Here is a 13,596-nt window from a genome sequence, read left to right as displayed (position 1 = left end):
ACTGAGATCCACTTGCCTCTGCCACCTAAGTGCTGTGACTGAGTTTCTTGAAATGCCTCCCCCATCTGTTTTGCATGACTGGGTGACAGACATTCAAGCCTGTGAAGTGTTCTAGCATCAGTAAGAGAGAAGGGGAGGCAGTGATCTGATCGGGGTTTGAGCTTGAGCAATCTCCTTCCTTCTTTCCTTCCTTCCTTCCTTCCTTCCTTCCTTCCTTCCTTCCTTCCATTCTTTCTTTTTGTTTTTGAGACAGGGTCTCACTGTGTAGCCCCAGATGACCAGGAATTCACTTTGTAGACCAGGCTGGCCTTGAAATCACAGAGATCATCCACTGGTTTCTGCCTCCTGAGTGAGTAGCTCATTTGGTAGAGTGCTTGCCTGGTGTGCATGGGGCTTTGGGTTCTATCCTCAGCACCACAAAATCTTGGCAGGCTGTTTAGAAGCTCAAGATTCTCCTCGGCTGTGTAATGAATTCAAGGCTATCCTGGGTCATTTGAGACCTTATCTCAACAATAAAATTAGTACAATAAAATGAATTAAATAAGGACAAAAATTCCCCTACTCCCCAGGGTCATTGTAAAGGTTAAATCAGAGGGGCAGGAGGAGGAGGAGGGGAGAGAGGAAAGAGGAGGGAGAGGAGGAGGAGTTGGGGATGATAACAGCAGTAGTAGTTAGTCATGTAAGCATTTAAGATCCCAGAGGTGGGGGCTAGAGAGATGGCTCAGAGGTTAAGACATGCAGGCAGAATACTACATACATAATAAATAAGTCTTAAAAAAAAATCTAAGTATTGCTCCCTCAAAATCCCACCTACTTTTGGGAGCTTTCCCTACTTTTATTTAATAAATCCATCCTCTCTCTCTCTCTCTCTCTCTCTCTCTCTCTCTCTCTCTCTCTCTCTCTGTGTGTGTGTGTGTGTGTGTGTGAGGGAGAGAGAGAGAGACACATGATTATACCAGGCAGACTTGGTAGGAGGAGGCTTTCAGCAATGGCTGGCTGCCAGGCAGGGGTGGCACGGCCCTACCAGGCCTTCAGGGTAAGCTCTAGGGGCTCTAGGGTTGGGGGTAGAGGGAGAGGCAAGAGGATCCTTGCTTTCTGCTGCTCTGTGTTCTCATGGTGCCTGTGGCCTGGATCAGATCCCTCACCTCAGTGGGGCATGGGAGCTGGACGACAGAAAGTGTGTGTCCTAGTGTAGGCAGCTAGATCTGGGGGGCCTTGCCTAAGAGCAGGGACCTTTCCCGAAAGAGCAGGAAGGAAGGAAGTAGGGAAGCCAAGGGACAGGGGAGGGAGGAAGGAAGGATGGGACAGGCTCTATCTGGGAACAAGTTCTCTCTAGGACTAGTCAAGGAAAGAGGCCATCTGGACTGGACTGGACTGGATTGGTTAAAAGGGCACTGGGATAGTCATCCTGGCTGGGGTTTGCACATCAGTGTGTGTGTATTGGCAGGAAGGGTACAAGAAAATATGAGGCTATGAGTTTATCCTTTTTTTTTTTTTTTCTTTTTTTTTTTTTTTTGAGGCTTTATGGCAGTCAAGTTAGATAGGGGAGTGAGGCTTGGGCCTGGAACAGGTCACGACCTTGCTCCTCTTAGTCTCTGTTTTCCAGACTGCCTGATCTGCAGTTAAACCCTGTGCAGAGTCCAGAGTGCTCACTGCCTGTGAACCCACATATACAACTCGGCAGCCATTACTGACAGCTTACTGTGTGTTGGGTTAGGCTTGAGTCCAAAGGAGCCGGTCCTTGCCCTCACAGGACTTGCCTGTGGTGAGGGAGAATAATGTCATTAGGCCTGTGACAGCCCACAGCAGAGGTCTGACCCACCCTAGAAGGCGAAGGAAAGCTTCCTGGGAGAGGCACAAGATGCAAGAGGACAAATAAACATTTGGCAGGACAGGAGTAAGGTGGACCAAGGGAGGGGGTTTCAGGGTACAAGACGGAGGGAAGCAGGGTTATGGCATCAGCTGGGTGGGTGGTATTGAAAGGTGGAAGGTGAGGAGACTGGGCCTGGAGCTGTGCATTTTCTCCTGAGAGCAAGGCGGTACTAGAGAAGGTTCCAGGCAGGTGGCAAGGCCATAGGGGAGATGTTCAGGGCTTCTACCTCCTCCCTGGACCCGGTTGGGCTCATGAGCCCAGCCAGCCAGTAAGGAGAGGTTTTGTGACCTGATTTGGGGCAGTCAGAATCCTTACTTGGGGTGATGATGAAGCTGGGAGCTTCATGGATGCAGGTCACATAGATCCTGTTAATAAGGGCCTGCAGGACTGACCCTTATTATTATATTACTTTATTTTGAGGCAGGGTCTCATGTATCTCAGATGAGCCTTGAACTTGCTGTGAAGCTGGGGATGACCTTGAACTTCCAATCTTCCTGCCTCTACCTCATGGGTATTGGAATTACAGGTGTGAGCCACAGCCACTCCTCATTTATGTAGTGCTGGGAGTCACACTCAGGGATTTGTGCGTATGAGGCAAACTCCCTATCCTCTGAGCTATTTGATCTTATGTTTTGTAGAGCTGGAAACAACCTAGGGCCTTGCACATGCTGGGCAAGTGCTCTACCACTGATCCAAAGCCCAGCCCTCTTGAAATTTTGTTTTGTTTTGTTTGTTTTTCGAGACAGGGTTTCTCTGTGTAACAGCCCAGGCTGTCCTGGAACTTGCTCTGTAGGCCAGGCTGGCCTCAAACTTAGTGAACTGCCTGCCTGTGCCTCCTGAGTGCTGGGATAAAAGGTGAGTTCCAACACTGTCCAGCACTTGAAGTTTTTAAAAGAGACTATCTGAGGCTGGAGAGATGACTGTTCTTCCAGAGGTCCTGATTTCATTTCTCAGCAACCACATGGTGGCTCACAACCATCTGTAATGAGATCTGGTGTCCTCTTCTGGCATGCAGGCAACATGCAAACAGAACACTGCATACATAATAAATGAATCTTAAAAAAGTGTGTGTGTTTATGGGATGGGTGCCATGTGGAGGTCATTTCTCTCCACTTTTATCTGGGTCCTAGGGTCATCAGGTCATCAGGCTTGCATTGTAGGGTGCCAAGTACTTTTACCCACAAAGCCATCTTGCCAGGTTCAGAGGATGATTTGTTTGTTTGTTTTGTTTGTTTGTTTGGTTTTCTTCGAGATAGGGTTTCTCTGTGGCTTTGGAGGCTGTCCTGGTCCTCGCTCTTGTAGACCAGGTTGGTCTCGAACTCACAGAGATCCGCCTGTCTCTGCCTTCCAAGTGCTGGGATTAAAGCCATGTGCCACCAATGCCCGGCATGCACAATATTCTTACCTACTTGTTTGCTCAGTGTTTCCCCCTTGTCCTAGACTGTAAGATTCAGGTGGCTGGGCCCTCATCTGTCTTGCTCCTCATGTTTTCAATGACTGGGTCCTTAGGGTCGGTGGGAACTTCAGACTGACCTGGCCCTGGTCTCACAGAGTTCACATTGTAGCTAGGGCTGAAAAAGTAAACCATTTTGTTCTCTTTGTTGCTGTTGCCCTGGGACAGGTCTCACTGTGAAGCTCAAGTAGGCCTCAAACCCATGATCCTCCTGCCTCAGCCTCCCAAGTGTTAAGATATAGGCAGGTACCACCATGCCTAGCTGCCAGGCTAACTTTATGATACACATTCAGAATTTGTTGTTTTCAACACTGATAAAATACTACTAATGTGAAATTCATCTTATTTAATTTTAGATAGGGTCTCATATGGCCAAGGCTGTCCTCAAACTTCCTATACAGCAAAGGATGACCTTGAACTTCTAATCTTCCTGCCCCATCTCTGGAGTGCTAGGCTTACAATCATGCAGCACTTTTCTGGGTGTATGTTGTGCTGGGGATCAAAGCCAGGATGCCAGGCCTTTCAGGCAAGCATCCCACCATCTGAGCCACATACTCAGACCCTCACTCTGCTTTTCATGGTGGCTGCACCATTTAATTCCTCACTGATAGCAAGGAGTGGTTCCAGCTTTTCCTGTGACTAACATTCATTTTCATGTTGAAAAACTTCCAGTACTTGTAGACAGAGGCAGGAGGAGCTCTTCGAGTTCAAGACCAGCCTGTCTATGTAGTGAGTTCTAGGACAGCCAAGGTTACATAGGGAGACACTGTCTCAAACAAAAATTATGCATTTTGTAGCAGGGCAGGTGGTGGCTCACACCTTTAATGCCAGCACTCAAGAGGTAGAGGCAGGTGGATCTCTGAATTTGAGGCCTGGATGGTCTATAGAGCTAGTTCCAGGACAGCCAGGACCACATAGAGAAGACCTTTCTTGACCAACCCCTAAAAGTGTCTTTGTATTCATTTCTTTTCATAATCATCTAATTTTTAAATAACCACCAAATCCAATTAGTGCTGCCAAGTGTGTGTGGGTGTGGGGCCTTCTACTGGTACACGGGGGGCCTCTCAGGGGTCACACCTTCAAAGAAAAATGATTCTCCCTCCCCCATCAGCTGTCAATTGCCCTTAGTTCCTCAGTTAGAAGTGGGGCTTTGAGAACTGCCCCTCCCCATGCTGGAATTTTGATAAGCTGGTCCTTGTACAGGTAACTAAAGCTGCTGTGAGTTCATGAATGCAACCGTCTTGTTTGGTCCAGAAGCAGCATTCCTTGGTACTCCTCCCCTGCCTCTGGCCCTCACATTCTTTCTGCCTCCTCTTCCTTGACGTCCCCTGAGTCTTAGTGGAGTGATTGACAAAGATGTCCCACATTGCCACACACCTTTACTCGCAGCACTTGAGAGGCAGAGGCAGGCGGATCTTGGAGACTAGCCTGGTCTGTCCCATTAAGACAGAGCATTCACAGTTTGACCAGTTGTATCTCTGCCTTATCTTCAGAAGGAAGCTTTGCAAGGCTGAGAATAGCCCAGATCTACAAGTACAAGCATAAACACTTTGAAATTGGTTCAACAGTATCTAATTTCCCCAGCACCATTTGCTAGCTATGCCATGCTGTTGAAACCAGGTGCTCTGGAAGAGGACTCAGTTTGCTAACCTGCACAGCTGTTTCTTTAGTCCACAGCAGGTTTTCTTAATCAAAACTCAGCTGCATTTCCTGCAACATGGGACTTTCAGTGCTTTAGACAGAAACATAGCCTCCTCATCCCTTGGGAACCTGCTGCTTTCCTAGGCTCTGGCCTTGTTCACGTTTCCTTACTTTTCTGTCCCAGGACCATGGTACTTGGTTGTTCCCTTTGCTGGAACAGCTCTTCCCACAGATACTCACAGGAGCAGCCCTACTCTTCAGGGGATCTGCATTGTGTGTGTGTGTGTGTGTGTGTGTGTGCATTTCTTTTTTTTTTTTTTTTTTTTTTTCAAGACAGAGTTTCCCTGTGACTTTGGAGGCCGTCCTGGAACTAGCTCTTGTAGACCAGGCTGGTCTCGAACTCACAGAGATCCGCCTGCCTCTGCCTCCCGAGTGCTGGGATTAAAGGCGTGTGCCACCAACGCCCGGCTGTGTGTGTGCATTTCTATGTGAGGTGTCTGTAAGCATTTTGATGACTTGGACGAGATAGACAGGGATTCTGGCTCTTGGGAGCCAAAGAATACTGAGTGTTACAGCTCAGATGGAAAGGTATTCTGGCAATCAGGAGTCAAGGAATACCACAGGTCACAGTAAGCATAGCAGCTTCCCAGTGTATCAGCTCTGCTCCTGATGGAGAGGGTTTCCACTGCAATTCCGCTCTGGTCCCCTGAGAGCAGAGTGTAACAACTCTGTTTCACCAGGGGAAGGTTTTCCCTGCAGTGAAAAGTGTTACAACCCTGCTCCTCTCAGCTCTGCCCAGAGTCGTCTCTGCTCCAGCAAAAGAAGGTCTCATCCAAACCTCATTCAAGAGATTTATTGTGAGGAAGGAATCCAGGAGAGTGGCTGCCCTCTGCCAGGGACAGCCACAAGCTGAACAGACACAGGGTTTATATAGGGATTCTTAGGGGGTGGAGTTTTTCCAGGGAGATTTCCAGCGTGGGGATTGGTCAAATTTCAGTCCCTTACCTCAGGATGGCTAGATCTCCTGCCCAGGAGTTGGTTGGTTTTCTGTACAGGTTTAGGGTCAGATTTGGGTCTGGTTTCAGGGCCAAAGTGTGTTTCTTTCACTGGTCCTTTTTAGCCTTTTGACTCTAATTTTAGGGCCAGGGTGTATTTCTTTCACTGGCTCTGATTCCAGGGCCAAAGTGTGTTTCTTTGGCTCTGCTTGGGGTGTGTTTCTTTAGCTGGCCCCTTTTCCTTACAGTGCCTTTCTCAATTACCACTACCCCCCCTTTTTTTTGAGAGGGTCTCTTGTATCCCAGCCTAGCCTTGAACTTGCTATATAGCTGAGGCTGATCTGGAATTCCTTGTCCCCCTGCTTCCATTTCCCAAGTTCCAGGACTACAGGAGTTTGCTACACCTTCTATTTCACTTTTGAGACAGTTTTTTTCACTAACTCTGGAGTTGAGCCATTTGGCGCAGGCTGACCAGTGATCCCTAGGGATCCATGTCTCTATGTCCCCAGCGCTGGAATTACAGATGTGCATGCTTTTCTTTTTTATATGGCTGCTGGGGATCCAAATTCAGGTCCTTATGCTTGCACAGCAAGCACTTCACCCACTGAGCCTCCTCCTAAGCTCCAGGAATCTGGATTTTAAATATAAACTCAACGTGATTATCATGTAGTCTTATTTCACACTCCCTAGCTGCTTCAGAGGTGTTCAGGCTGGAGAGACATGAAGTGGTTAAAAGCACTAGCCCTGCCCTGCCCTGCTCTTCCAGAGGAACCTAGTTCAATTTCCAGCACTCACATGGCAGCTCCTACCTATCTATCCATCCATCCATCCATTTTTGGTTTTTGAGACAGGGTTTCTCTGTGTAACAGCTCTGGCTGTCTTGGAATTCGCTCTGTAGACCAGGATGGTGTTGAACTCAGAGACCTGCCTGCCTCTGCCTCCCCAGTGCTGGGATTAAAGGCATAAAGTTGTGTGCCACCACCACCACTACTACCACCTGGCTGGCAACATTATCATTTAGCAAAATTACAATAATGGGTTCCACTAACATCAGCCACCAGCTTTTCACTAAGTTTACAGCACCAGGCATGAGCTCCCTCCTCCCTGTGGGGCAAACCTCAAATCCAATCTGAAAGTATCCATGTCAGTCTTACACCAGTGGGCAGTTGGCTACCTTATGACATCCATGCCAGTATCACACCAGTGGGCAGTTGGCTACCTTATGACATCCATGCCAGTATCACACCAGTGGGCAGTTGGCTACCTTATGACATCCATGCCAGTATCACACCAGTGGGCAGTTGGCTACCTTATGACATCATGTCAGTATCACACCAGTGGGTTCATGTTGTGTGGCGAGTCTGTATTGTAGCAGGCTGGGTACAGCATTGGGCGAGGTCATTGATGTACCCTCCCTCACATCCCCGCAGCAGCCTGTACTATAGCCTCTGGCACTATAAAAGCTGGTCAGCAAGGAGACAGCTCCCTAGTTCTGTTTTAGTTTAAATTAAAAAAATATTTTTTTGTGGGATGTTGGAGATTAAGCTCAGAGTTTTGCACATACTAAGCAAATTCTCTACCATATCAGTTCATCCTGACCCCCAGTTTTTAATATATATATATTAAATACTATATATATATATATTATATAATTAATATATATATATATATATATATATATATATATATATATATATATATATTTGAGACAGGGTTTCTCTGTGTAGCCCTAGCTGTCCTGGAACTTTCTCTGTAGACCAGGCTGGCCTCAAACTTAGAGACTGTCCTGCCTCTGCCTCCTGAGTGCTGGGGTTAAAGGCATGCATCACCACCTCCTGCTTGACCCAACCTTTTTTTTTTTTGAGGGTGGCAGAGTCTCATGTAGCCCAGGTTGGCCCTGGACCTCTTATTTAAATGAGGCTGATGTTGAAATTTTGGGATTAGACACACCCTACCCACACCCTACAGAATCCACTTTAAGTGAGTTATAGGGATTTGAATTCAGAAGTCTGTATCCACAGGACAAGCACTTTACCCATGAGCCACCTCTCCAGTGCTTAGACCAGAAATGCATCTGTGGAACACAGTGTTTCTTCATCTCTCTTCTGGCCTCATTTTGCACTCTCATGGCAGTACCCTCTCCTGCCAGCCTTCCCACAGGAAGCCCTGGGAGAAAAGCTGAGACTTGAGACCATTTGCAGAAGCAGTGACCACACTGGGCAATAACATCTGGTTTTCTTCCTAGCTGTATCTAGGCAGCCTGGTTGATCCCTGCCAGCTCTGCTGAATCTCTTTGAGCATCAGGCTTGCTTCCCCTAAAACCTGAGCAACTGTCCTCCCCAAGAGTGTGACTGACAATTTGGCTATCCTTGGAACAAGAGTTTCAGCAGAGACCAGTGAGCAGAAGGTTAGACCTAGAGAGGAGGGGTGTTGTTTAGGACAACGCCCTGAGGCAGCAGTGAGTTCATTTTTATCTAGAGAGGCTAGATGATTCCAGAAAACCAAGATCCTAGCCTGTTCCACGTAACACTACTTGACCAAGCTTTCTACCACCAAGATTGCAAATGGCGTCGGAGTGCCCTTGCCACTTTCTGTCTGATCAGGGAGGCTCACAATTCACCTTAACATGTAATGTTTTTGTTTTTTTAATTAATTTTTGTTTTTGTTTTTGAGACAGGGTTTCTCTGTGTAGCCCTGGCTATCCTGGAACTCGCTCTGTAGATCAGGCTGGCCTCAAACTCAGATCCACCTGTCTCTGCCTCCTGAGTGCTGGAATTAAAGGCATGGGCCACCACCACCTGGCTAAGCTGCTATGTTTTTAGTGTGTGTGTGTGTGTGTGTGTGTGTGTGTGTGTGTGTATGTGTGTGTGTATGTATGAGTGTGTGTGTACGTGTGTGTGTGTGTGTGTGTGTGTGTGTGTGTGTGTGTGTGTGTGTGTCTAGGGGAGCACTAGTGTCATACACACCTTGGAGGTCAGAGGACGACTTCCTGGAATTGGTTCTCTCTTACCATTACATGGGGCCCATGAATTGAGCTCAGGTCAACAGGCTCTGTGGCAGCTCCTTGACCCTCCCAGCCATCTTGTTGCCCACCCCACTCCATCTTTTTTTAAAAGGGTTTTGTTTTCGTGTTTTTTTTTTTTTTTTTTTTTTTTTTTTTTTTGTTTTTTGTTTTTTTTTTTCACTCTGAGCCTCTTTCTGGGACCTCAGGCACTCTTGGTTCATTCTTCAGAACAGCTTAGAAATCTTTCTTTAAGCCTCCGAGTGGTTTCTGCCCAAGCAAGCAAGCACACCTCCTCCTATGATGGAGAGCTCACTGCCTTGAAAACAGCTTGTTTTGTTACAGGGCTGCTTGGATGGAGACTGTAGTGGTCTCAGTTGTCAGTTTGATGGGTTCTATGATCACCTAGGAGACCAGCCTCCAGGCAAGCCTGGGAGGGGTTACCTAGGTTGTCCAGGGATTGCCTAGCTGGTTAATGAAGGGACATTAGCCCACTTGAGCCTGTGACTCTAGCAGGCCTTGCCCTTCTCCCTCCTTCCCTCTGCCTTTCTAAAAGCTGTTACATTCCTGAAGCTTACCCCCAAGGTCTATTCCCTTATATGGCCAATCCCTCCTCCTGAGGCTGACTACCAAGGTACAGCTTTCAAAGTATTGAAACACAGCAATCAAAAGCCCCCTTTGGTTCACCTAATTAACACGTTCAATTAAAATTAAACACCTCATCCTAACACAGGGTTTCCCCTTGTACCTTTATAAACCTCGGTTTTCTTTTCTTTCTTTCTTTTCTTTTCTTTTTTTTTCTGAGACAGGGTTTCTCTGTGTAGCTTTGTAGCCTATCCTGGCACTCGCCCTGGAGACCAGGCTGGCCTCGAACTCACAGATATCCGCCTGCCTCTGCCTCCCAAGTGCTGGGATTAAAAGGCGTGCGCTACTAAACCTCAATTTTCTTGTATGCCACATCTGTCTCTTTATCCAGAGGCAGTCCTTTGTTCTTCTGGTACAAACATACCTGCCCCTTTCCCTTTTTCCCTTCCTCTTTTCACTCATCCTCTATCTCCTGTCTTTGTCCCTTTTCTCTGCCCTCTGCCCCTCTGGGGGAAATAAATCTCCTTTGTGCTGAGAACTTTGTCTTGGGGTGTTTTGAACTGACTTTGGGGTTCCCTATGGTTAGCCTTTGGGCAAGCCTGTGAAGGATTATCTGAGCTGGATCAGGTTAACTAAAGTGGGAACATATACCCGCTGGATACAGCACCATTTTTTGGGTTGGGATCCTGGACTGAGCGCAAAGGAGAAAGCAGGTTGTGCATTTGTTGGTGTATTTCCCAACTGCAGATGCAATGTGATTGGCTATCTTAGGCTCCCGCTGCTAGGCCTTTCTTGCCATGATGGACTGTACCCTTGATTAGAATAAACCCGTTTCCTTTCTCAAGGTGCTTGGGACAGGTATTTTATCAAAGCAATGGGAAAAGTAGCTGAAGCAGACCAAGCTAGCTTTGTCATCCAACGACATACGTGGCTCACTCACATGTGTACCCAACCCCATGGAGCACAGAACAAGAGACCTCTCTTTGCCACACATAGGCCCCAAGTGGTCCCTGAGGGCAGTTTGTCCCCAGTCCTTGTGCCAGCTTTCTTTCCAGCCCTGACATTTTGTGCTCCTTATGTGCAATCTTTCCAGGGCCTTGTCCCCTGGGAGTGCTGTGGCTATGACACACCCCTTCTGCAGTGACTCTTTTTCCAACACATAAGAAGATGTGTCGGTTGCAGGAAAATTGTAAATACATGAAAGGAAAAATGTCCCCAATCTCACCATCCAAACAGCTCCTTGGGGCCTCTTTCCCCAGTCTGATGCCAGTGTGTTTTTTTTTTTTTTTTTTTTAAAGATTTATTTATTATGTATACAGTGTTCTGTCTGCATATTTGCCTGCACACCAGAAGAGGGCACCAGATCTCATTACAGATGGCTGTGAGCCACCATGTGGTTGCTGGGAATTGAACTCAGGACCTCTGGAAGAGCAACCAGTGCTCTTAACCTCTGAGCCATCTCTCCAGCCCCTGACCCCACCCCCCATGCCAGTGTGTTAATGTGAGAGCCAGACCAAGATTAGCTGCGGTTGGCGGAGGCGACCTCTCACTGTAGACACAGTAGATGTGGGAGTTTGTGTCCGAAGAGCCCTTGGATGCATGATGGGCGTCCGAAGACAGGCTAGGGACAGGGAGAATGGACTTCCGTAACTCCTTCCCACGGGGCAACGCTAGAGCTGAGGGGACATCTTCCAGGGCAGTACTTCCTCCACTGTGTGCCCACAACCACTCTCCACCCTCTTCTTACTCTTAGAACCTGGGGCTGGGACCTGGGGTCAAGGAAAAGCTGGCTGAGGACGAGCCACCCCAGGCGCCAGGCTTTTCTTCTCCATGATCCTATTTTTCCCATTTTAGCTCTTTTCTTTTTGGATCTTACTTTTCTGTTGTTGTCTTTCAACACGGGGTTTCTCTTCCTTCCTTCCTTCCTTCCTTCCTTCCTTCCTTCCTTCCTTCCTTCCTTCCTTTTTTTTTTTTTTTTTTTTTTTTTTTTTGTTTTTCGAGACAGGGTTTCTCTGTGTAGCTTTGGAGCCTGTCCTGGCACTCACTCTGGAGACCAGGCTGGCCTCAAACTCACAGAGATCAGCCTGCCTCTGCCTCCCGAGTGCTGGGCTTAAAGGTGTGTGCTACCAACAGTTGGCAACAGGGTTTCTTTTTAAGATTTTATTTATTTATTATGTGTATAGTGTTCTGCCTGCAGGCCAGCAGAGGCACCAGATCTCATTATAGATGGCTGTGAGCCACCATGTGGTTGCTGGGAATTGAACTCAGGACCTTTGGAAGAGCAGCCAGTGCTCTTAACCACCGAGTCACCCCTGCAGCTCTGGCTTTGAATTCACAAACATTCTCCTGCCTCAGCTTCCGAGTGTTGACTTATACTATTAAGCTCTGCTTTCCCCGTGGCTGGCCTCCAAATCACTGTGTAGCCTGGGATGATCGTTCACTTTCTGACCCTCCAGCTTCTGTCTCCTGAGATTACAGGCGTGCCTCTCCATGCCTGCTTTTATGTTTGGCACTTTTTCTTTGTGTGTGAGTGAATGAATACATGTACACATTTGTGTGAGTGTGTGTGGGGAACAGGTGCACCTGCCAGAGGGCAGCATCAGCTGTCATCCCTGGGGTACTATCTTTTTTTTTATTTGTTTGTTTTTTCTGAGACAGGGACTCTCTGGCCAGGAACTTGCCAAAGGATAGGCTGACCACCGAACCCAGACCCTCCTGCTTCTAAGTGTTGTGTGTGTCACCAGCAAGCCCCAGCATTTTTTTTTTTAAGGTTTACTTATTACTTTACATTTTATTCCATTTATTTATTGTGTATGCATGTATAGATGTATATCACAGTGCATGGAGGTCAAAGGACAACTTCAGGAAGCCAGTTCTCTACGTTACCATGGATGTCCCAAGGATTGAACTCAGGTCCTCACGCTTGACAGCAAGTGTCTTTATCTCCTAAGCCATTTCACTTTTTGACTTAAAAACAAAGAGATTTATTTAAGGTTTTTTTTTTTTTTTTTTTTTGTGTGTGTGTGTGTGTGTGTGTGTGTGTGTGTGTGTCATTTGTTTGCAGGTGCCTATAGAAGTCAGAAGAAGGTAGCTGATTCCCTGCAGTTGAGTTATAGGTGGTTTGAGCCACCTAACATGAGGCCTCTGGAAGAGCAGGAATCATTCTTAGCTGTTGATCCATCTCTCCAGTCTTGGTAGCCCAGCTTTGTTTGAAAGAAAGACTTGTTTTCACTATGTTGCTCTGACTGTCCTGGAACTCACTCTGTAGGCCAGGCTGGCCTCAAACTCAGATCCACCTTCCTTTGTCTCTAGAGTGCTTGAATTAAAGGCTTGTACCGCCGCCCAGCTGTGGCTGTACATTTTATTTTACTCATTTTCAAGTTTTATTTATTACCATTGTGCATGTGTGCACAATGTACTGTGTGTAGGTGCCTGCACGGCGAGTGCCTGGACATTAGAGTACAAGGTCATGGAATGGGCTCTCTCCTTCCACCTTTATGTGAGCTCTTGGAATCAAACTTAGATGTCAGGCCTGCATCGTGGGGTGGCAGCCTCTTGTAACTGCTGAATCATCTCCCTGGCCCTGGTTGTACAGTTTATATTCCCACCAACAAAGGGCAGCCTCCGCATGCCACTCCTAGCTCAAGGTCGAGCTCATCCCCATCGGCCCCCAGTGCCACCCTTAGTGGATACCCCAGTGTGACCAGAAGGTCACAATACCTGGTTTGTCTGAAGCTGCCCTGGCAACCAACTGGACCCTCAGGCTGCTTCTCGTGGGCAGATTCCCAGCTGGCTCTCCTTGACCCCAAAGTTGTATAATCGCTTTGTGGGAACCTGAATGTCAACTTTTCTGTTAGTCCTCATTCAATCCCATCTTGAGGATATAGAGTTAACCCTGCATTGTCCCGAGGGCCAGGAGAGAAGCATAGCCAAAACTCACTGCATCTGCCAGCCTCTGAGCTATTGCAGTCCCACTGCAGAATGACCCGGTTAAGGAGCTGATACCACTTCAGAGAAGAGGAAACTGAAGCACAGAGAGGTTAAGTAA

The 13,596-nt window shown here is 47.4% G+C and overlaps 1 long non-coding RNA gene across 1 annotated transcript in view; it reads left to right on the top strand.

Moving 5' to 3' along the window:
- Nucleotides 1–13,596, top strand: part of LOC118238233 — a 54,164-nt gene that overhangs the window by 39,743 nt on the left and 825 nt on the right. The window lies entirely within an intron of this gene.

Source organism: Cricetulus griseus, chromosome 2, assembly GCF_003668045.3.
Source record: "Cricetulus griseus strain 17A/GY chromosome 2, alternate assembly CriGri-PICRH-1.0, whole genome shotgun sequence".
Lineage (NCBI taxonomy): Eukaryota > Metazoa > Chordata > Mammalia > Rodentia > Cricetidae > Cricetulus > Cricetulus griseus.
Note: the sequence above shows the minus strand (reverse complement) of the source record. Positions and strands in the feature narration are given on the sequence as shown.